The 24,186-nt window shown below is 41.3% G+C and overlaps 1 long non-coding RNA gene across 1 annotated transcript in view; it reads right to left on the reverse strand.

Annotated features, from left to right (window-relative positions):
- Positions 1-24,186, reverse strand: part of LOC129526719 (uncharacterized) — a 79,296-nt gene that overhangs the window by 18,417 nt on the left and 36,693 nt on the right. Inside the window, exon 2 of the long non-coding RNA XR_008671451.2 lies at positions 8,334-8,438. This is a non-coding gene — a long non-coding RNA (uncharacterized lncRNA). The remainder of the gene's footprint in view (positions 1-8,333; positions 8,439-24,186) is intronic.

Consider the following 24,186-nt stretch of genomic DNA (forward strand, 5'->3'; position numbering starts at 1 on the left):
AAACATTCTATACACGTATCAGAATATCACATGTACCCCCAAATATTTACAATTATGATATAGCAATTTTAAAAATACAGAAAAAAAGGCTGAGTCATATCCAAATGGCCATTGATTGAGTAAGCATCAGGGGAGATGACGTGAGAATAAGGAACCCATCCATTGTAGAAAGAAATTCAAGTCACAAGGTCTGGAGGCCCAGGGTTTTTGAATCCCACAGTTTTGAAGTTGAGCCTGAGGGGCCTGCTGGGGATGTGGATCCAGAGGAGACCGCATGGACCCTGCGGAAAAGACATGAAGACCGCTCGCTCTCCTGGAGGAGGTTCCAGCACTGATAAAGACACAAAGCAAACTGCCACTGTGTAATAAGAAACACCTAGCAGTCACACCCCAGGGCTGAGAGGGCTTCAGGTCATCATCATATAAGACATGTTTTATGACTTTCTGTGGGTCTCTCCTTCTCACCAGACAGGGGGCTCCTCAAGGGCAGAGACTACATCTTTTTTAATCTCTGACTTTCCTGGACCTAGACTCTAGATTCATGGTAATATTAAATACTAAATATATGAATAAGTCACTTTGTAGTTTTCATAAGGTTTTCATGTCTATGAGTACATTTAATCCACCCATATAAACCCCATAAGTTAGGTTTTAGAAATTCCACTTTAAAAATGGAGAACTGGAGGTTTGGAGAGATTAAATGGCTTTTCTAAGATTACACAGCTAAGAAATAACAAGGCCCCATGTGACATGTCTTCTTCTGTAACCTCACCGTTCACCTTCTGCCACCACCACCACATCCACCCTGTGGAATTCCAACCACGAAATATGATGTGCTCTCAATGCTCTCCTTTCTGTCATGCTTCCTTGTCTCTGCATGAGAGTGTGCAGTTTCTGGGTGCTAGGGACTGTGCTTGGACCTGGCATGCCATGATGAATCAAAGGCCTCCCTTGTATAGAGCTTACACTCTAGGAAAGGAACAGGAAATAAACAAGAAAGGAAATTCATAAACAAAATAACTCAGAGTCATGAGAGGATGGGATGGAGAAGAGCAGTGGTACTGAGCATGGTGGTCTGGAAAAGGTTCTCTGAGGACAGACACCTGAGCTGAGACCTGGTAACAGAAGGAACTGCCCTGCAAAAAACTGAGCAGAGGGATCCAGGCAGAAGGGACACCATGTGAAAAGCCTCTCAAATGGGGACGGGCTGGACACACGGGAGGTAAAGGATAAGGGCCGATATGGTCAGGTATGAGCTAGTAGATGAGGAGGAAGATGAGGCAGAGTTCAGATCACAAAGAGTCTTGCATGGAATGTGGATTTGAGTCTAAGTCATGGGAACTGTTAGAGAGTTTTGAGCAAGGGAGTAAAATGTCTTGGCTGACATTTTCAAAATATGACACTGGTTAGTGTACGGAGAATAGAGAGTAGCAGCATGAATCAGCAAGACTGGAACCACACTGTGTACCTCAAGCAGAAATGGAAGTGAAATGAGAAATGAAAGGACTGTTAGAAGGTCTAGGGGTTTGAAGTCAGAGAAGGGTCATCAGTTTTCAGGAAACCAGTAAGTGCAGGAAACCCTGAAGACCATCCCCAGGGGTCCCAGTGGCCTGAGATGCCACCTAGAAGTTTGATTCACAGAAGGACAATGGGCAGCCCCTGGTAGAACCTCCCTGATGTCATCTGCCAGGGACACAGGGAGCAGGTTCGACACCACCTCTCTGCAGCCTCCCACAAAGCCAACCAGAGCGCCCCAGCATGAATTCTGAACAATCAGGTTCCCACACTCTCAGCCCCTTCAGAGAGGGAGAAGCAGTCCTGTGTTGCCACTAGACTGTCCAGCACAGGGGACAGGAGTGGCAATAACTAGGAGGCTACCACAGTGGTCAAGATGAGAAATGGTGGCTTGGAAGAGGAGAGTGGCGGTGGAAATAATGAGGGTTAGAGAGAAGTGAGATGCATTTTGGTTTTGTTTGTTTAGAGATAGGGTATCGCTCTGTCGCCCAAGCTGGGGTGCAATCATGCAATCATAGCTCACTGCAGCCTTGAACTCATGAGCTCAAACCATCCTCCTGCCTCAGCCTCCCAAGTAGGTGGGACCATGGGCACAAGCCACCATACTTGGCCCCAAGATGCATTTTGGAAATAAAACCAAAAGGACTTGCTGATGGGGTAAATTCACTCATTATTGTCACTTCTAGTAATGTCCTCTCTCCTACTCATTCTAAGAAGTAATTGTTTTTAAAAAAAAACAATTTCATTGAGATTTAATTCACATACTGTGCAATTCACCCAGTTAACTGTATAATTCAAGAGCTTTTAGTATATTCAGAGTTGTGCATCCATCAGCACAATCCATTTTAGAACACAATCTAAAAAAGAAGCCCTGCATACTTAGCTGCATTTCCTCAATCCTCCCACTTCCTCAGCACGAGGCAAACAATAATTTACTTTCTGTCTTTATAGATTTGCCTATTCTAGACATTTTATAATAATGGAATCATATAATAGGTAACCTATTGTGTCTGGCTTTTCTCACTTAGCATAATGTTTTCAAAATTAATCTACATTGTAGCATGGATCAGTACTTCATTTCTTCTTAGGTTCAAATAATATTTCATTATATGGATACCACATTTTATTTATTCATGCATCACTTGATGGACATTGGAGTTGTTTCTACTTTGGGGCAACTATGAATCATGTTCTTATAAATATTTGTATACAAGTTTTTGTGTGGACCTATGTTTTCATGTCTCTCAGTATATACCAAGGAGTGGAATTGCTGGGTCATATGGTAACTCTATGTTTAATCATTTAGGGAACTGACAGAGTATTTTCCAAAGTGGCTGCATCATTTTGTTCCAACCAGAGGCATAGAAGGGTGCTCAGGTGTCACCTTTGAAGCTTTTTTTTTTTTTTTTTTTTTTTTTTGAGACAGGGTTTTGTTCTGTCGCCTAGGCTGGAATGCGTGGCACAATCTCGGCTCACTGCAACCTCCACCTCCCAGGTTCAAGAGATTCTTGTGCCTCAGCCTCCAAAGTAGCTGTGATTACAGGTGCCTGCCACCATGCCCAGCTGATTTTTATATTTTTAATAGAGACAGCGTTTTGCCATGTTGGCCAGGCTGGTCTCAAACTCCTGACCTCAAGTGATCTGCCCGCCTTGGCCTCCCAAAAGTGCTGGGATTACAGATATGAGCCACCGTGCCCAGCCTAAATCATTTCCTGACCTCTCCTTCCTTACATATTACCCAAGCTGAGTCCAATGCTTCCTCCATTCTCACCAACACCCTTTGCATAGCCTTAGTTCTTATATTGCCGTACTGTCTTCACTGATGTTCCTAGCTCTCTGCCGGCACTCTTGTCAAGGATTGTCTCTTTCACTTCTCCATTCCCAAAGCCTAGCACAATTCTTGGCACATGGTTGGTTTCCAATGTCTCTCACAATTGGTTCAAACAGGCAGTCTGGATTAATTGCAACAGAGTCCCAGATACTTTCAAGCCAGTCAATAATATGTCTCAGGTCTTCAAGGGTGCTCAGAAAAAATCAAAACAAAATCTAAAAGCTAGCTGCTACAGAGCTGAGGCAAAAGGGAAAAAAATTATCTGCTTCTGTAGTTGCCACTGACAGATGTTATAAATGGGTAATTTACAAGTGTGTAATTTACAGGATATCTACGGCAGTGCCCAGAATGCTGATTCAGAGAAAACATGGGTAAGTAATGAGATTTTTATGGAACAGTTTTGTTCAGGATTTGTAGTATTGGTTTCTGAGCAATCACTAACGGCTTCCCTGGTCACTCCTCACCCCCCAGGCTGCAAAATATGGATTCAGACAGGGTCTCAATAATACACGCTTAAATAATTATTTCATATCTGACAAGGTCTGCTCTTTGGACATGATCACATGATCTGTTTTTCCCTGGCAATCCCAATAAACACAGATGGGCAAACAATCCCTTAAGCTGTTGGAATTTAGGAAAATCTATTCTTCTTCCACAGCCTGGCACTTTATCCATTTTCACCCCTCATTCATTTTTGCATTCTTTATTTCATTTGCATGAAAACATGATCTTCCTGTTATCCAAAAGGCATTCTTAGGCTTCAGGTTTCCTAAGTTTTTTAATTATGGAGAAAATCTTGGGAATGGAGAGAAGGTCGAATGAGGATTGTAACTCTTCAGATACAAGTAAATAGGCTCAAGCTCTAGGGCCAGCACCATCACCAACTCATTGAGGAGCTCATATTTGTAAATAACAAAGGATTGAACAAAAGTTGCAGTTTCCAGCATAAGAATTCCAGAATGGTAGAACTCCTCAAAATATTCTTTTGGTTTTTAAAACTCTATGGAAAACAGAATTTGCCTGCAAAAGCTACCTAAATACCTAAAGCATAATATTTTCAATTGACATAAAATATTCTAAGCATATTTCAAATAAAATTCCTAATTTTCCCCCCAAATCTACTTTATCCCGGTCCACCCACCCTTATTCAATGGAATGATCGATCACTCAAGTAGTTTTTCAAGCCAAAAATTTAGCACACATCTTGGGTTTCTGTCTGACTCTTACACTTCACTTCCAATCCATCAGGAAGTCCTATTGGCTTTACTTCCAAATACATCCCAGATTCAACTATTTTTCTCCATTCCCATTGTTTCTAACCTCATCTAAACCACTATGCTCTCTCACCTGGCCTAATTCATTAACCTCCACACAGTCTCGCTATTTCCACAGCAATGGTTTAACCCATGGCAATCCATTCTCCATACTCCTCAACCTGTGACTCCATTACCTCAAACCTTGCAATAGTTTCCTTTGCCCTTAGCATAAAGTCTTGTTTTCTAAAATCTTGTTTACTGCCCACAATTCTGTCCCAACTCCACCTCCTTTCATTTCCTTGTGTATTAGCTCATTCTCTAATTGCTATAAGGAAATACCTGAGACTGGATAATTTATAAAGAAAAGCAGTTTAATTGGCTCACAGTGCTGCAGGCTGCACAAGAAGCATGATCCTGGCATCTGCTCAGCTTCTGTGGAGGCCTCGAGAAACTTATGATCATGGCCAGGGCAGGAGCAAGAGAGAGGGGAGAGATGCCACATGCTTTTAAATGACCAGATCTCATGAGAGCTCACTCACTATCATGAGAACAGTACCAAGGGAGATGGTGCTAGACCATTTGTGAGAAATCTGCCCCCATGATTCAATCACCTCCCACCAGGCCCCACCTCCAACATTGGGAATTATATTCCAACATGAGATTTGGATGACACACACATCAAAATTACATCATTCTAACCCTGATACCTCCCAAATCTCATGTTCTTCTCACATTATTTCAAAATATAATCATGTCTTCCCAATAATCCCCCAAATTCTTAACTCATTCCAGCATTAACTCAAAAACCCAAAGTCCAATGTCTCATTTGAGACAAGGCAAATCCCTTCATCTATGAGCCTATAAAATCCAAAACAATTTAGTTACTTCCATGTTACAATGGAGATACAAGCATTTAGTAAATAATCCCATTCCAAAAGAGAGAACATTGCCAAATGAAAGGGGCTACACGCCCGATGCAAGTCCAAAACCCAGCAGGGCCATTACTAAGTCTTAAAGCTCCAATATAATCTCCTTTTACTCCATGCCCCACATCCAGACCACACTGATGCAAGGAGTAAGTTACCAAAGCCTTAGGCAGCTCCACCCTGCGGCTTTGCAGGATGCAGTCCTTATGCAGCCTTGGGACTTGGTGCCCTGCATCCCAGACACTCTAGGTCCAGCCACGGCTAAAAGGGGTCAAAGTATAGCTTGGGCCATTACTTCAAAGGGTGCAAGCCGCAAGCCTTGGTGACTTCCATGTGGTGTTGGGTCTGTGGGTGCACAGAAATCAAGAAGTGAAGTTTGAGAACCTTCACCTAGATTTCAGAGGATGTTTGTTAATGCCTGGATGTCTAGGCAGAAATCTGCCGCAAGGCGAGCCCTCATGGAGAACCTGTGCTAGGGCAATGCAGAAGGGAAATGTGGAGTTGGAGCCCCCAAACAGTGTCCCCACTGGGGCACTGGCTAGTGGACCTGTGAGAAGAAGGTCACTGTCCTCTAGACCCCAGAATGGCAGATCCACCAACAGCTTGCATCATGCACCTGGAAAATCCACAGGCACTCAAGGACAGCTCATGAAGAAGCTGCTCAAGGCCATCAGAGCCCGCCCTTTGCATCAGCATGACCCAGATGTGAGACATGGAGTCAAAGGAGATAATTTCCAAGCTTTAAGATTTAATGAGTGCTCCACTGGGTTACAGACTTTCACGGGTCCTGTAGCTCCTTTGTTTCAGCCAATTTCTCCCATTTGGAGTGGAAACATTTACCCACGCCTATGCCTCCACTGTGTCTAGGAAGTAACTAACTTGCTTTTGATTTTACAGGCTCATAGGCAGAAGGGTCTTGCCTTGTCTCAGATAAGACTTTGAACTGTGGACTTTTGAGTCAATGCTGAAATGAGTTAAGGCTTTGGGGGACCGTTGGGAAGGCATGGTTTTGAAATGTAAAATTGTATCACTTTTGAAATGTGAAGAGATTTGAGAAAAGACAGATTTGGGAGAAGCCAGGGGCAGAGTGATACGGTTTGGCTCTCTGTCCCCACCCAAATCTCATTTCGAATTGTAATCCCCATGTGTCCACATGTCAAGGGAGGGACCTGTAATCCCCATGTGTCAAGGGAGGGAGGTGATTGGGTCATGTGGGTAGTTTCCCCCATGCTGTCCTTGTGGTAGTGAGTGAGTTCTCACAAGATCTGATAGTTTTATAAGTGTTTGACCATTCCTCCTTCACACTCACATATTCTCTCTCTTGCCTGCTGCCATGTAAGACATTCCTGCTTTCCCTTCTGGCATTGTAGGTTTCCTGAGGCCTCCCCAGCCATGTGGAACTGTAAGTCAATTAAATACCTTTTCTTTATAAATTACCCAGTTTTGGGCAGTTCTTTATAGCAGTGTGAGCATGGATTAATAAACCCACAAAACCATTATTCTCTCCTAGACCTCCAACCTGTGATGTGAAGGGCTGCTGCAAAGGTCTCTGAAATGCCTTCAAGGCCTTTTTCCCATTGTCTTGGCTATCAGCAGTTGTCTTCTTTTTAGTTATGCAAATCTTTCTAGTAAGTAGTTGTTCTGCAGCCTCCTGCTTAGATTCCTCTCCCAAAAAAGCTTTTTCTTTCTCTGTCACACGGCCAGACAGCAAGTTTTCCAAACTCTTTGCTCTGCTTCCCTTTTAAATATAAGTTTCAATTTTAAGTCATTCCTTCATTCTCACATCTGAACATGGGCTATTAGAAGCAGTTAGGCCACACCTTGAACACTTTGCTGCTTAGAAATTTCTTCCACTAGATACCCTAAGTCATCATTTTCAAGTTCAAACTTTCAAAGACCCCTAGCTCATGGACATAATGTAGCCAAGTGTTTTGCTAAGGTGTAACAAAAGTTATCTTTACTCCAGTTCCTAATAAGTTCATCATTTCCATCTGAGACCTCAGCATCCTGGACTTCATTGTCCATATCACTATCAGCAATTTTGGTCACAACCATTCAACCAGTCTCTAAAACATTCCAAATGTTCCTTCATCTTCCTGCTTTCTTCTGAGCCCTCCACACTCTTCTAACCTTTGCCATTACCCAATTCCAAAGTTGCTCCCACATTTTCAGGCATCTTTATACCAATATCCCACTCCTCAGTACCAATTTTCTGTACTAGACCATTCTTGCACTGCTATAAAAAAAATCTGAGACTGGATAATTTGAAAAGAAATTTAATTGGCTTACAGTCCTGCAGGCTGCACAGGAAGCATAATACTGGCATCTGCTTGGCTTCTGTGGAGGCCTCAGGAAGCTTACAATCATGCCAGAAGTTGAAGGAGGAGCAAGGAAATCACATGACCAGAGCAGGAGAAAGAGGTGGGGGAGGTGCCACACTCTTTTAAACAACCAGATCCCATAAGAACTCACTATCACAAGAACAGCACCAAGGGGATGGTGCTAAACCATTCATGAGAAAACCACCCACATGATCCAGTCACCTTTTACCAGGCCCCACCTTCAACACTGGGGATTGCAACTCAACATGAGATTTGGGTGGTTTTCCAATATATATCATATCTAATATATATCATATCTAATATATATCATCTTCCAACTCATTTATAGTTTCCCATTCTCACTGTCCTTCTTTCTAGTCCAAGAAAAAAGTCAAGCTCCTTCTCTCCTGTCTTAGTCCATTTTGTGTTGCTATAACAGAATACCACAGACTGGGTAATTTATGAACAATAGCAGTTTAATTACCTCATGATTCTGGAGGCTGAGAAGTCCAAGAACAAGAGGTCACATCTTGTGAGGCCCTTCTTGCTGTATCATAACATAGCAGAAAGCATCACATGGTGAGAAAGCCTGAGAGAGAGAGAGAGAGAGAGATAGATATTGAAGAAGGGAACCAAACTAATCCTTGTATCAGAAACCCACTCCCAAGATAACTAATTCATCCCTTAATATCAGCATTCATTCATAAGGACACCAATCATCTTACCTCTCAACACTGTGTCATTAGGGATTAGGTTTCTAACATATGACCTTTGGGGGAAACATTTAAACCATATCACCTCCTCTAGGCTATACTTATGGGAATCTTTCATCCAGATATTTAATGGCTGACTCTTTACCTTTTGGGTTTCAGCCCAGAAGTCACTTTCTTTAAAAGTATTTCACTCTCGTCTGTCTGATACTGCTCTATCTAAACTGATAGAGGGACTCTATTACTCAACATTGACCACCATAGTCTTTATCTCACAATTATTATCCTCTTTTCATTTCACTTTTTACTATTCAAAATTAAATTTTATATTTTAATTAGATTTTTTTCTTTTTACTGTTTTGTTTACTTTTAATTCATACTAGAACAATGCATGGCATATAGTAGGTACTCAATACAAATTTGTAGAATTTTATTGTTTTTGGTCAGAGGTGTTTTCAACTCAGTTATTAACACTGATTCTCTTGGACTGATCTAAACTCTGATGACAGTAACACATGCCTATGATGTTTAAAAAGGAGAAAAACTGGTTGATAATGGTAAGTATTATGAAGACAGCTAAAATTTTTTGAGCCCTTACCAAGTGCCAGCCATTGTGATAAGTATTGTATGAGCACATCTCATTTAATCCTCACAACAACCCTATTACATAAATACTTGCATTATCCTCACTTTATAGATGAAACAACTTGAATACAAAGAGACCTGTGGCTTCTGTGGAGTCCTCAGGAAGCTTACAATCATTGCAGAAGGTTAAAGTGAAGGAGAAAGCACATCACATGGCCAGAGCAGGAGCAAGAGGAAGGGAAGGTATCTCTGGGCATTATGAAGAAAGGTGAGAGAACAAGGGCTTCAATCCATGTTGTCTAAACACAAAGTTTAAGCTCTTAATTATTATAGTATTCTCCTTCTCATAATGGTTCTAGTTTAATCAACTTCTTCCCCTAAAATTAAGTTTCTAGGCAATAAAAGTAATGAACGTATGTCATAATCTGAAAAAGATTCAGAAATGTGTAAGGATTACGTAAAAGTGTCATAAGAGCCCAGCTGGTCCCCACGGGGATTCCTTAATCTAACAAGGCAGACAACTGACTTGTTAGCACCTCCAGTTTCAGATACAAATCAACCAAGTTCACAAATACCACTTTGCTAATTTGTTTATTTCCATTGATTAAATAGCCATCAAGCAGATATGATAGGGATGTTTGAGAATCAAGCCACTCTCTGTAGGCAAATCCACACAGGAAACAAAGTTATGAGCAGACATTTACTTGGTAAGGATGGAATAAAAGTACAAGATGAACACAAAGATGCTAAAGATTGATGCTGGCAGCCCCATTTTGGTGGGGAGAGGGACAGAGGGAGGGCTTCACAGGTGGAGGTCCCTCCCACAGAATAAAGGAACCTAGCCAGGCATTACACCCCTTCAACTTCTTTCTGGTAAGTATTTTCTTTCTTTGCCTGTTTCAAAATCTACAGTCAATTCATCTTTGTGTCTTAGACTAGAAAACATTTTATTTCTAAGGTGACTTTGTACTTTTTCACACTGATCTAAGTCAGTTTTATAGTGTCACTCTCAGAGAACAATCTTACCTATTTCAAATTCTTGTGGGGCATTTTTTGGTCGCTCCATTCTATCTACAAAAGAGGATTTGTTGGTCTAGACTGGAAGGGGGAGCAGTAGAAAGCACTCAGCTGGTGACCCAGGTCCCTTCCAACTCTCAACTCCACAACTTAACTAAGCAAGGGAAAAATAATGTTCCCCCTAAACCCTTTTTCTTTTCGGAGGTTTATATCTGACACCAGCAATAAGGCACCTTCTGCTTATCATTCTGTCTTAATTCATCACTTAAAAACACTTGATCTTACAACCTTCCCTGCTTGTATCATAATGGAGAGAAAAATTGATGGGCAGTTAGGGCAAAGGCTTTGCCAACTGCTATTGCTTTTACATCAGGCTTGCCTGTGAGCATGTTTCTTTCTTTCGCGTCTCTCCCTAACTCATCACATGAATTAAAAGCCATAGGGAGCCTGCCTAAACATCTCAAGCAAGGTTCTGAATTTCAGGAGATCTCAGAGCCATGTCTTTGGGATAGCCTTGGGCTAAGCATTCTCTGTCACTTTTTTTTTTTTTTTTAATCAGAGAGCATGTTCTTGGTATTTGCAATATATGGAGAGACAAAAATCCTGGAAAAGAGGTTACCCTCTGAGAATTAAACTAGTAAAATATACAGTATGATTGTGATTAGCCATCTGTGATCATAAAGCAAAAGAAAGCCTGTATGTGTGTCACCAAAGAATTTGCAGACACCCAAACCTCCAATAAATATGATGGGAATAATCTCAGGGAGATGAGTCTGGAACTTGACAGCAATTTAGGAAGTGGAAAACTAATCAATTGCATTGTACTCTGCCTAAGGAAAGCTTAGGGAGGGGGTGAGACGGCCATTCCGGGAGCATTCAACACAGGATCCCCAGGGCTATTACCATTCTGAGCTGAGGAGAAGAGAGAGCCCCAGGAAAAATACCCCACATCTTTCTTGATTTTACCTGAAGTTCTTGGGGAAATTAAAATAAATGTGAATATATTATAGAGCGGATAACTAGAGAAAAATTCTGTGAAACTTTTGGTTTATAATTGACAAGAAAAAGAATTTTTTTTACTGCTGTCACAGTTTCCTTCTACAGAAAAGAAAGTCTTGCTTAAAATGTTAGTTTGATTATTTAGGGCTGTCATTAATTTGTTCATTCTCATTCTCTCTCTCTCTTTCTCTCTTTCTCTTTCTCTCTCCCTCTCTCTCTCTCTCCTCTCTCCCTCTCTCTCTCTCCCTGTCTCTCTCTCTCTCTCCCTCTCTCTCTCTCTCCCTGTCTCTCTCTCTCTCTTTCCCTCTTCCTCTCTCTCTCATAATTGCTGGCGAGAATTGTCAGATCCAGATCCTCTCCAATGGCACAAGGCATCCAAGCCAAGCCCTTGCCTAGAATGTCAGTATGATGTGTCATTTATCAGTGAGAGTCCAATCAGGAGACAGAAATCACACTGGTAATTTGGACAGGAAAAACTGAATGTAAATAACTATTAACTAGTAACAGGGAATTGCCAACTAAGAGGTAAAGAGCAGGTTAAAGCAGGGGTCAGCATGCAGGCTGAATCTGGCCTTGCCCATTCGTTTGTATGTTGCCCATGGCTGCTTTTACACTGCAGTATGCAGTTGAATGATTGTGACAGAGGCAGAATGACCTGCAAAGCCTAAAATAGCTACTCTGTGACACTTTATAGAAAAATGTTGTTGACCCTTGCTCTAAAGAATACAGGATAGCAGATAGGAATAATAGCAATAATAGCAAATAGGAAACAATTACTTCCTCTAGGGCAGAGACAGAGCACCCAAAGGAGAGCAACCTAAGGAAGAACCCTCCCCACCCACCTGCCTACATGCAAACACACAGACACACACACACACACAAGACCCAGTGGTGTATTCTCAGAAGAAGTCATATGAAGAAGGCTCAAGACATTTATCAACAGAGAGGTCAGAAGTAGAAAACAGGAGTTTATGTGAAATTTCTATCTCTAGAAATAGCCCTTCCAGCCAGGAGATTAGATAAGTCCTCTTTTGAGAAACCTAAGAGGCCCAAATTAAAGGCCTCCAGACACTGATATTAGATACGGAGATAGCTGCGAATCCCAGTAGCTTGAATATTACCTATCATTGTGTTCCATCCACACCTTCAGTGCTTCTCATCAGCTTTGTAACCATCACTGCTGTCTGTTAATGGACAGCCAGATATGAGAAATGGGGCTTTCCATTGAGTCTCATCACACTCCACCATCAGAAGAACCCAAAACACAGCAAAAGCTCTCAACATTTGGGAAGACCCCACAATAAAGCAACTGAAAAAAATAAAAAGAAGAAAAGAAAGCCATAAGCTTTTGTGAATAAGAGAGAATAATAAAACTGGAGAGATTTAAAAACCCATTGTGGATATATATTTTTAAAAGACAGGATGCTTCATAGCTAAGATTGGAGAAGAAACAATTAGAAGAAAACTGGAATATTATTAGTCAACATTTATTTATTTATTTATTTATTTATTTATTTATTTATTTTTATTTTTGAGATGGAGTCTTGCTCTATTGCCCAGGCTGGACTGCAGTGGCACAATCTCAGCTCACTGCAACCTCCACCTCCCAGGTTCAAGCAATTCTCCTGCCTCAGCCTCCTGCATAGCTGGGATTACAGGTGCCCGCCACCACACCCAGCTAATTTTTATATTTTTAGTAGAGATAGGGTTTCACCCTGTTGGCCAGGCTGGTCTCAAACTCCTGACCTCAGGTGATCTGCCCACCTCAGCCTCCCAAAGTGCTGAGATTATAGGCATGAGCCACAGTGCACAACCTATTAGTCAAAAATTTAAATTGTAAAACAGGTTGGATGACAAAAATGAAAAAGACATCTCAGAAAGTAGAAGAAATAAAACAAAAAGATAAAATTTTGAGGAAAATATATGTTAAAAACTTAGGGTGTTGAACTAGAAAGCCTCAAAATAGATCAATGGAATAGAAAAAAAATGGAAAAGAAGTAATTTTAAAATTTATAACAGAATATTTCTACAACCAAAAGGATATTAGAATCCTCAAAATAAAAGAATAGTCCACTGTGTCCAGAATGATAAAAGGCAAACATAAGGGGTCTTCATTATAAAACTTCGGAGCAGCAGGAAGTAAAATTAAAAAATCCTCTCATTTTCTTAGGGGTGGGAGGAAACATCCCTCACAAAGGATATGAAATGAAATAAAATCAGACTTCTCAACAACACTGAATGTTAGAAAGCAATGGCAAAATAACTTCAATATTCAGAGGCAAAGTGATTTGCAGCCCAGCATTATATACGGAGCCATATTATCCAACAAGTATAAAGATAGATTAAAGCCACTTTTCAAAAAGTAAGATTTCAAACAAACAATTATCACCACGAACAACTTTTTAGGACTCTAAGAACATGTGCTCCAGCAAAGTGAGGGACTAAAGAAAGAATTTCCCAGGTATATTATTCCATTCTTACACTGCTATGAAGAAATACCCAATACTGGGTAATTTATAAAGAAAATAGTTTCAATTGACCCACAGTTCAGCATGCTGGGGAGGCCTCAGGAAACTTACAGTCATGGTGGAAGGCACCTCTTCACAAGGTGGCAGGAGAGAGAAAGAGTGCCCAGGGAAGGGGGAAGCTGCTTATAAAACCATCAGATTGGCCCAGCGCGGTGGCTCAAGCCTGTAATTCCAGCACTTTGGGAGGCCGAGGTGGGCAGATCACAAGGTCAGGACATTGAGACCATCCTGGCTAACACGGTGAAACCCTGTCTCTACCAAAAATACAAAACATTAGCCGGGCATGGTGGCGGGCGCCTGTAGTCCCAGCTACTCGGGAGGCTGAGGCAGGAGAATGGCGTGAACCCGGGAGGTGGAGCTTGCAGTGAGCCGAGATTGCGCCACCGCACTCCAGCCTGGGCGACAGAGCAAGACTCCGTAAAAAAAAAAAAAAAAATCAGGTCTTGTGAGACTCCACTCATTATCACAAGAACAGCATGGGTGAAACAGCCCTAATAATTCAGTTACCTCCACTTAGTCCTTCCCTTCACACGTGGGGATTATTACAATTCAAAGTGAGATCTGGGTGGGGACGCAGAGCCAAACCACATCACCAGGTTTCCAGTGGTCCAACACAAGAACATAAAAAGAAAATTTACAGATAAGATGACAGATGAGAACAACTGTGCAGAAGGAAGCATAAGAAGGGAGAAAAGAACCCATGAAAAAATAATCAATGTATAGATTATGTATTTGACCATTTGGAAAATAGTATTGATGAATTTAGTACAGAAAAAATATATGTAAGCACATAAGTAAGCAAATGAAAAAAATGAGGAAAATATTAACTCTAGAAAAAAAGCAAAATGATATACAAGAGACAAAACAATAATGATATAGTTCTTGGCTAGAAATTCTACTTCATAGCCACAGTAATGTCAATCCTAACTGTTGATTGAACCAACCTTTTTTGTGTAATTTTAACAAGAGTTTAGAAAGAGAAGGTAAGTGGCATGAAGGTGGGAGAAGAATGAAAGAGCTAAATCCTCATCTGTCATAACAGAATGTCAATACAAAATGTCTAAAATTGATACATTAACAAATAGCAATGTGGCCATTTATTTAGAAATATAGAGGAAGGTACAAGAAAGCAAGGGCTAAAAGAGCTGAAAGTCATTGCCTATGGGGAGTTGGACTGTAGAACAGGGGATGCTTAGTGGACATTTGTTTTTTATTATAAGTTATTTAATATTTGAGTTTTAAACTACTGCATACATTACTTTATTAAAAATTGAATTTAAAAAGCATAGAATTGGGCTAGAAGGAGATTGAAGTGAGAGGTGATAGGCAGCTACCTGGGAACCGAAGCACCTTTGGAATCTTATAAATATTGGAGCAAGTAGTGAACTTCCTGAAGCTCTGTGGAAATGGGGCTCATGTTATTTAACTGTAAATTACAGGGAGAAAAATGAGGAGAGAAGACTGAAAGCTCAAGAATATTGAGGTGGAAGCCTAAGCCAAAAGTCAGGAACTTTAATATATCTTAGAGTCCTTTATGGCTTAATCTTTGCAGACTAATAATCAGAAGTAATTCAAAAATAACTCCATTCAAAAAGCATGAAAGGAAACTCAGTTCATAAGCCATCACAACCATTTTTCAAACCCTTCCTCTTGTCTTCACTTCTCTTGCTTCTCACAACGGATCTCAAAAGTCAAACCCTCCACTCTCTGCACCACCCACCTGGCTCTTGCTCTCTAGTGCCCTACCTTTTTTTCCACTTCTGAAGCCTGTCCCTCTCCACGTATTCCTTCAATCTTATATCCACTAAGTGCTGCAGTTATATTCACTAAGTTACCAGAATTAAGGAAGAGCAGAAACCATAATAAGATCCTAAGTCCTGTCTTTATTCCAATGCATGAGATTTTTGAGCTTAAAATCTGGGTTGAATCGCCATGTTGCTCTTTCTTTATTTTACTCCTCCAAGAATTACAGCAGTATGCTTTCACTTCTGGGGTAACTTTCCGGAGCTCTGAGCAGAGAAAATGGAAAGCCAAACATTGGCTCTACCCAGGGGTGAAAGACCCAACCTCTGGGCTCAAAAAGTTAATGGAGTATAAGCTTCTTGAGGGCCAGGATTTTTGTCTGCTTTGTTCACTGCTGCGTCCCCATTGCCTAGAACAGAGCCTGCCCTGAAGTAGGTGCTCAAGCGGAGAAGACACAGTTGCCCCAGGCTGTGCACAGGTGGCCTGGTGCTTCCTTCCTCTGTGAGGCCTCCGTTTTCAGAGTAACAGTGGCCGCTAGGTGATGCCCGACGTCTGCCAATGAGAGTGTCAGCCCGGAATGAATTGGGATCCCCGGGGGCGGGGTGGGGGGAAGGATGGAGGCCCCCACAGCACAGTGGGTCACCGCGCCCTCCCAGGCGATCCCCACAACTAATCGACCAGGGCCCCTGGGGGGACGCAGCCTATAAATTGTCGAAAACTTGAACTTCTGTCAGCTAGCCTTCTAGTGAGTGTCATACACCAGCCAAGCAAGCAATGAGCTACCTCACAACCCAAGTTTCTTTTTTGCCCCACAGCTCTCCTTTTTTTTTTTTCCAAGGATAGAGTGCAGTGGCACAATCATAGCTCACTGCAGCCTCGAACTCCTGGGCTCAAGTAATCATCCCATCTCAGACTCCCTCGCAGCTAGGACCACAGGCATGTGGCACCATGCCTGGCTAATATTTTATTTCTTTGTAGAAACAGTGGTGTCACTTTGTTGCCCAGACCAGTCTGGAACTCCTGGCCTCAAGTGATCCTCCTGCCTCAGCCACCCAAGGTGCTGGTATTACAGGCATGAGCCACCGCACCCGATCATCCTAAGTGTTTTGAGGGTGGTGTTTCTCTTATGAATTGAAAAAAATCAGACCAATAGAGTCTGCCTCAGGCTCAGGAGCTGGTTGACATTGACATTGACTAGCCCGTTCTCAGCATGCTAACAGAATCAGGTTTCTGAACCTACACTGCTGTGGATGTCTGACCTCAAACCAGGGTGAATTTACTTGGAAATGTCATTCCAGAGGCCCCTTGCAGCCTGCCAGCCTCCTCTGGTGATACCCCCAGCTTAATATGCCCTTCATGCAAACCTCAATCATAACACAGTAGCCCCCCTTATCTGCAGTTTCACCTTCCTCAGTTTCAGTTACCTGTGGTTAACTGTAGTCCTAAAATATTAGATGGAAATTTCTAGAAACAAACAATTCATCAATTTTGAATTGCATGCCTTTCTGAGTAGCATGATGAAACCTGGCACTGTCCTGTCCAGGATGTGAGTCCTTCCTTTGTTCAGTGTGTCTACACTGTCTATGCTTCCTTGCCCCTTAGTCATTCAGTAGCCATCTCTGCTATCAGATCAACTGTTGAGGTATGGTAGTGCTGGTGTTCAAGTCACCCTTATTTTACTTTATAATGTCCCCAAAACACAAAAGTAGTGATGTTGGCCATTCGAATACACCAAAGACAGACCATGAAATGCTTCCTTTAAGTAAAAAGTGAACATTCTCAACTTAGTAAGTTAAGAAAAAAAATCAGTGTTGAGGTTGCTAAGATCTACGGAAAGAACGAATCTTCTATTGGTGAAATTGTAAAGAAGGAAAAAGAAATCTGTACTAGTTTTGCAGTTTCACCTCAAACTGCAAAAGTTACAGCCACAATGCACAATAATTGCTTAGCTCAGATGGAAAAGGCACAAAGTTTGTCAGGGCAAGACATGAACAGAAATGTGTTCCTATTGACAGCAATTGCGTTCGGTACTATCCGAGGTTTCAGGCATCCACTGGGGTCTTGAAACATATCCCTTGAGGATAAGGGATGACTATATGACCTAGTGTGGGTAGAACTAGAGCCCTGGGATAGGAACCAGGAGACCCAGAACCGAAAAACAAATCAGAGTGTGGGATTTAATAGGCAGGACCTGGTGGAGTTGGAGGGGATTTACCAGGAGAACACACAGCCCAAGAGCAGGATCACAGTCCTGCTGAGCAGTGGGCGTGCAGGAGGAGCCCGGGCTCCTGTATCACTGGGAGGAAGATTCTAGTAGGGGTGAGTGGGGTGGGGATGAGAACTCCTGTTTCCTCTCCCTGGTAAGATTCAACGAGATACGATCTTTAAAGACTCATCAAAATGACAAAGGGAATTTTAAAATGCATCTTTGTCAGGGGTGCGGATGGCCCACAGACATATTTTGAAACAAGCTATTTGATGTGAGCTCCCCGGATCCTGACCTGGGATGACTCTACTTTGTTTCCCAAGGGTAAGTGAGAAAACCATCTCTCCTTGGGAAGAAAAATAAAGGGGGAAAAATGTCCCATTATAACCTGGCCTTCTTTGTTATTTTAGTGCCTACTGTCATCCAAGTCATTTCAAAAATCTGAAAGGAAGTTTTATTTTTAAATTCATAATGTTGACCAAAGAGACTTGCTTTTATTATGCTCGTAAATCATTCATACCTCCTTTATAATAAAGAATTATTTTTTAATTTTTATAATGCTTTTTTTCCTGCTTTCTTCCCATCATAAGAGGAAATGAGAATAATATTTTATGTTAATAGGAACAAAATGTTTAAAATGTATGCACTGTATAGAAATCTTATGTTTCAGTGGAAACTTTTTTTTAACCAACAAAGGAAATGAAACACAAAAAGCCACATTAAAAGAATGCTGATGATTTTTACTTTAACGAGGAACCTGAGAGGAGTGAATTATGAATGGGTGGAGGGGAGCCCCTGAGAGAAAACTATATTCCGTGGAATTCATGTGGCGAGGGGCTGTCTGAGGGCTGCAAACACCTCCCCACCTTCTCTCCCTCTGGCCCAGATCCCAATAGTAAGCCCAGCCCCGGATCTCAGGTGCACTATCTGCTGGCCAGCCACTCAGAGAGGCCAGGAAAGTCTCAGAGGGGTGGAAATCCCTGACCTCAGCCTCCAGACATGAAGGCAGGTGCTGCACTAGAGGAAAGCTTCTCCCTCTGCTAGAGAAACATCATGACTCCTTGGTTCAGGCAATTGCTCCAAAGAATCCCTGGGACTTTGCTTTTATACACTGAAGGGTTAACAAGCAAGGGAAGGGAGCCTGGAGGCCCATCAGAACCCACAGCATCAGGGGAAGTAGTGGTGGGAAACAAGAACATTTGAAAGGGAGTCATGTCTTTGGCACTGACAGAGTGGCATGAGGCTGCTGCAAACACACCAGTGAGGGCAAAGGCTTGTACTTTGCAGTGGGACCATTTGCATTCCAGCGGGACAGCAGTTTGGGGCGAACAGACTTCCCAGCTTCCAGAGAGATTTATGCACTGTGTTTGCTGATCTCAGTACCTTCCTGTGGGAACAGCCACACTAAGTCCTCCTGCAAAGTGAATGGAGCCCCAGAGCAGTGCAGGAAGGACCTTACCCCAAAAGCAAAGCAATCAAAATTGGCAACTGCCCCTTGGCATGAACTCTAAGAAATGGAGAAGGGCCCTTTCCTACCTACTGTTGAATACAATTTATAGAAGGCCAGTGTCTTGGAATGGGCTCCTGCACTGGGCCCAACAGACCAAACCAGTATAGAGCTTACTCACAGTAGCTGAGATTTAGTGGACTTCAGGAGGCTTTGTAACCAATGAACCAATTAAGCTATAACTAAGTTGTCTCTATACCTCACTTTGGTTTTCTATAAATATTGTCAGATCGTGCTGTTAACTGGAGTTCTCAAAACCTGTTTTGGTTCTGACAGCTACCTGATTCATGAATTGTTTTTGTTTTATTTTTGCTTTGGTTTTCTTTGCTTTGTTTTGTTTTTAATTGCTCAGATACTCTCCACTGAGCATAAATTGGTGAAAGGTTTTTAAACCACCCATCACCAAAACACCGTTCACTGAGTTACTGACATCTAAAATATCCAAAAGGCTTTGAAAGAGTCTTATCTCTTGCTAAAATTCTGTTTTAGATATTCACAGCTAATGCAATAAAGGAATCACAACTTTTGGAGAGCAGATTTTGATAAATGAGGAAGGGGAAAGAGGTGAGAAGGGGGAAAAACATATTCTGAAGACCCCTTGTAAGCCAATTATTTTGCCTGAGTTCTTTTTACATTTATCTCATTTAATTCTCACAATAGCCCTTATAAATAGGTATTAGCTCCTGAAATGGTGTTTCTCCATTTCCCAGCTTTCTTTATCCTAAGCATGCATTTGCTGCCCTGTGGAATCCAAAGGCCCCTGTTTCTGGAAGGGATCAGCCAATGGGAGGCAATGGTATAAGATCACAAGGTAAGAGAAGAGAGAGATCGGGATTTCTTCCCTAGTCCTTCCATGTTTTCAAGCTGCATTTGTGTCCGCAGCTGCTTTTCACTACAAGCCTTTAATATTCAACTTTTTAAAAATTTTCTTCTAAATTTTTTATTTTATTTTTTATTTATATATATATCTTTTTATTATACTTTAAGTTCTAGGGTACATGTGCACAACGTGCAGGTTTGTTACATATGTATACATGTGCCATGTTGGTGTGCTGCACCCATTAACTCGTCATTTACATTAGGTATATGTCCTAATGCTATCCCTCCCCCCTCCCCCCACCCCACAACAGGCCCCGGTGTGTGATGTTCCCCTTCCTGTGTCCAAGTGTTCTCACTGTTCAATTTCCACCTGTGAGTGAGAACATGCGGTGTTTGGTTTTTCTGTTCTTGCGATAGTATGCTGAGAACGATGGTTTCCAGCTTCATCCATGTCCCTACAAAGGACAGGAACTCGTCCTTTTTGATGGCTGCATAGTATTCCATGGTGTATATGTGCCACATTTTCTTCATCCAGTCTATCATTGTTGGACATCTGGCTTGGTTCCAAGTCTTTGCTATTGTGAGTAGTGCTGCAATAAACATTCATGTGCATGTGTCTTTATAGCAGCATGATTTATATTCCTTTGGGTATATACCCAGTAATGGGATGGCTGGGTCAAATGGTATTTCTAGTTCTAGATCCCTGAGGAATCACCACACTGTCTTCCACAATGGTTGAACTAGTTTACCGTCCCACCAACAGTGTAAAAGTGTTCCTATTTCTCCACATCCTCTCCAGAACCTGTTGTTTCCTGACTTTTTAATGATCACCATTCTAACTGGTATGAGATGATACCTCATTGTGCTTTTGATTTGCATTTCTCTGATGGCCAGTGATGATGAGCATTTTTTCATGTGTCCTTTGGCTGCATAAATGTCTTCTTTTGAGAAGTGTCTGTTCATATCCTTTGCCCACTTTTTCATGGGGTTGCTTTTTTCTTGTAAATTTGTTTGAGTTCATTGTAGATTCTGGATATTAGCCCTTTGTCAGATGAGTAGATTGCAAAATTTTTCTCCCATTCTGTATGTTGCCTGTTCACTCTGGTGGTAGTTTCTTTTGCTGTACAGAAGCTCTTTAGTTTAATTAGATCCCATTTGTCAATTTTGACTTTTGCTGCCATTGCTTTTGGTGTTTTAGACATGAAGTACTTGCCCATGCCTATGTCCTGAATGGTATTGTCTAGGTTTTCTTCTAGGGTTTTTATGGTTTTAGGTCTAACATTTAAGTCTTTAATCCATCTCGAATTAATTTTTGTATAAGGTGTAAGGAAGGGATCCAGTTTCAGCTTTCTACATATGGCTAGCCAGTTTTCCCAGCAACATTTGTTAAATAGGAAATCCTTTCCCCATTGCTTGTTTTTGTCAGGTTTGTCAAAAATCAGATAGCTGTAGATGTGTGGTATTATTTCTGAGGGCTCTGTTCTGTTCCGTTGGTCTATATCTCTGTTTTGGTACCAGTACCATGCTGTTTTGTTTACTGTAGCCTTGTAGTATAGTTTGAAGTCAGATAGCATGATGCCTCCAGCTTTGTTCTTTTGACTTAGGATTGACTTGGCAATGCAGGCTCTTTTTTGGTTCCATATGAACTTTAAAGTAGTTTTTCCCAATTCCGTGAAGAAAGTCATTGGCAGCTTGATGGGGATGGTACTGAATCTATAAATTACCTTGGACAGTATGGCCATTTTCACGATATTGATTCTTCCTACCCATGAGCATGGAATGTTCTTCCATTTGTTTGTGTCCTCTTTTATTTCGTTGAGCAGTGGTTTGTAGTTCTCCTTGAAGAGGTCCTTCACATCCCTTGTAAGTTGGATTCCTAGGTATTTTATTCTCTTTGAAGCAATTGGGAATGGGAGTTCACTCATGATTTGGTTCTCTGTTTGTCTGTTATTGGTGTATAAGAATGCTTGTGATTTTTGCACATTGATTTTGTATCCTGAGACTTTGCTGGAGTTGCTTATCTGCTTAAGGAGATTTTGGGCTGAGATGATGGGGTTTTCTAGATATACAATCATGTCATCTGCAAACAGGGACAATTTGACTTCCTCTTTTCCTAGTTGAATACCCTTTATTTCTTTCTTCTGCCTGATTGCCCTGGCCAGAGCTTCCAACACTATATTGAATAGGAGTGGTGAGAGAGGGCATCCCTGTCTTGTGCCAGTTTTCAAAGGGAATGCTTCCAGTTTTTGCCCATTCAGTATGATATTGGCTGCAGGTTTGTCATAGATAGCTCTTATTATTTTGAGATACGTCCCATCAATACCTAATTTACTGAGAATTTTTAGCATGAAGGCTGTTGAATTTTGTCAAAGGCCTTTTCTGCATCTATTGAGATAATCATGTGCTTTTTGTCTTTGGTTGTGTGTATATGCTGAATTACATTTATTGATTTGCGTGTGTTGAAACAGCCTTGCATCCCAGGGATGAAGCCCACTTGATCATGGTGGATAAGCTTTTTGATGCGCTGCTGGATTTGGTTTGCCAGTATTTTATTGAGGATTTTTGCATCAATGTTCATCAGGGATATTGGTCTAAAATTCTCTTTTTTTGTTGTGTCTCTGCCAGGCTTTGGTATCAGAATGATGCTGGCCTCATAAAATGAGTTAGGGAGGATTCCCTCTTTTTCTATTGATTGGAATAGTTTCAGAAGGAATGGTACCAGCTCCTCCTTGTACCTCTGGTAGAATTCGGCTGTGAATCCGCCTGGTCCTGGACTTTTTTTGGTTGGTAAGCTATTAATTATTGCCTCAATTTCAGAGCCTGTTATTGGTCTATTCAGAGATTCAACATCTTCCTGGTTTAGTCTTGGGAGGGTGTATGTGTCGAGGAATTTATCCATTTCTTCCAGATTTTCTAGTTTATTTGCGTGGAGGTGTTTATACTATTCTCTGATGGTAGTTTGTATTTCTGTGGGATCGGTGGTGATATCCCCTTTATCATTTTTTATTGCATCTATTTGATTCTTCTCTCTTTTCTTCTTTATTAGTCTTGCTAGCAGTCTATCAATTTTGTTGATCTTTTCAAAAAACCAGCTCCTGGATTCATAGATTTTGGGAAGGGTTTTTGTGTCTCTATCTCTTGCAGTTCTGCCCTGATCTTAGTTATTTCTTGCCTTCTGCTAGCTTTTGAATGTGTTTGCTCTTGCTTCTCTAGTTCTTTTAATTGTGATGTTAGGGTGTCAATTTTTGATCTTTCCTGCTTTCTCTTGTGGGCATTTAGTGCTATTAATTTCCGTCTACACATTGCTTTAAATGTGTCCCAGATATTCTGGTATGTTGTGTCTTTGTTCTCACTGGTTTCAAAGAACATCTTTATTTCTGCCTTCATTTCGTTATGTACCCAGTAGTCATTCAGGAGCAGGTTGTTCAGTTTCCATGTAGTTGAGTGGTTTTGAGTGAGTTTCTTAATCCTGAGTTCTACTTTGATTGCACTGTGGTTTGAGAGACAGTTTGTTATAATTTCTGTTGTTTTACATTTGCTGAGGAGTGCTTTACTTCCAATTATGTGGTCAGTTTTGGAATAGGTGTGGTGTGGTGCTGACAAAAATGTATATTCTGTTGATTTGGGGTGGTGAGTTCTGTAGATGTCTATTAGGTCTGCTTGGTGCAGAGCTGAACTCAATTCCTGGATATCCTTGTTAACTTTCTGTCTCATTGGTCTGTCTAATGTTGACAGTGGGGTGTTAAAGTCTCCCATTATTATTGTGTGGGAGTCTATGTCTCTTTGTAGATCTCTAAGGACTTGCTTTATGAATTTGGGTGCTCCTGTATTGGGTGCATATATATTTAGGATAGTTACCTCTTCTTTTGAATTGATCCCTTTACCATTATGTAATGGCCTTCTTTGTCTCTTTTGATCTTTGTTGGTTTAAAGTCTGTTTTATCAGAGACTAGAATTGCAACCCCTGCCTCTTTTTGTTTTCCATTTGCTTGGTAGATCTTCCTCTATCCCTTTATTTTGAGCCTATATGTGTCTCTGCAGGTGATGTGGGTTTCCTGAATACAGCATACTGATGGGTCTTGACTCTTTATCCAATGTGCCAGTCTGTGTCTTTTAATTGGAGTATTTAGCCCATTTACATTTAAGGTTAATATTGTTATGTGTGAATTTGATCCTGTCATTATGATGTTAGCTGGTTATTTTGCTCATTAGTCAATGCAATT

The sequence above is a fragment of the Gorilla gorilla genome, chromosome 15 (assembly GCF_029281585.2).
Source record: "Gorilla gorilla gorilla isolate KB3781 chromosome 15, NHGRI_mGorGor1-v2.1_pri, whole genome shotgun sequence".
NCBI classification, from domain to species: Eukaryota; Metazoa; Chordata; class Mammalia; order Primates; family Hominidae; genus Gorilla; species Gorilla gorilla.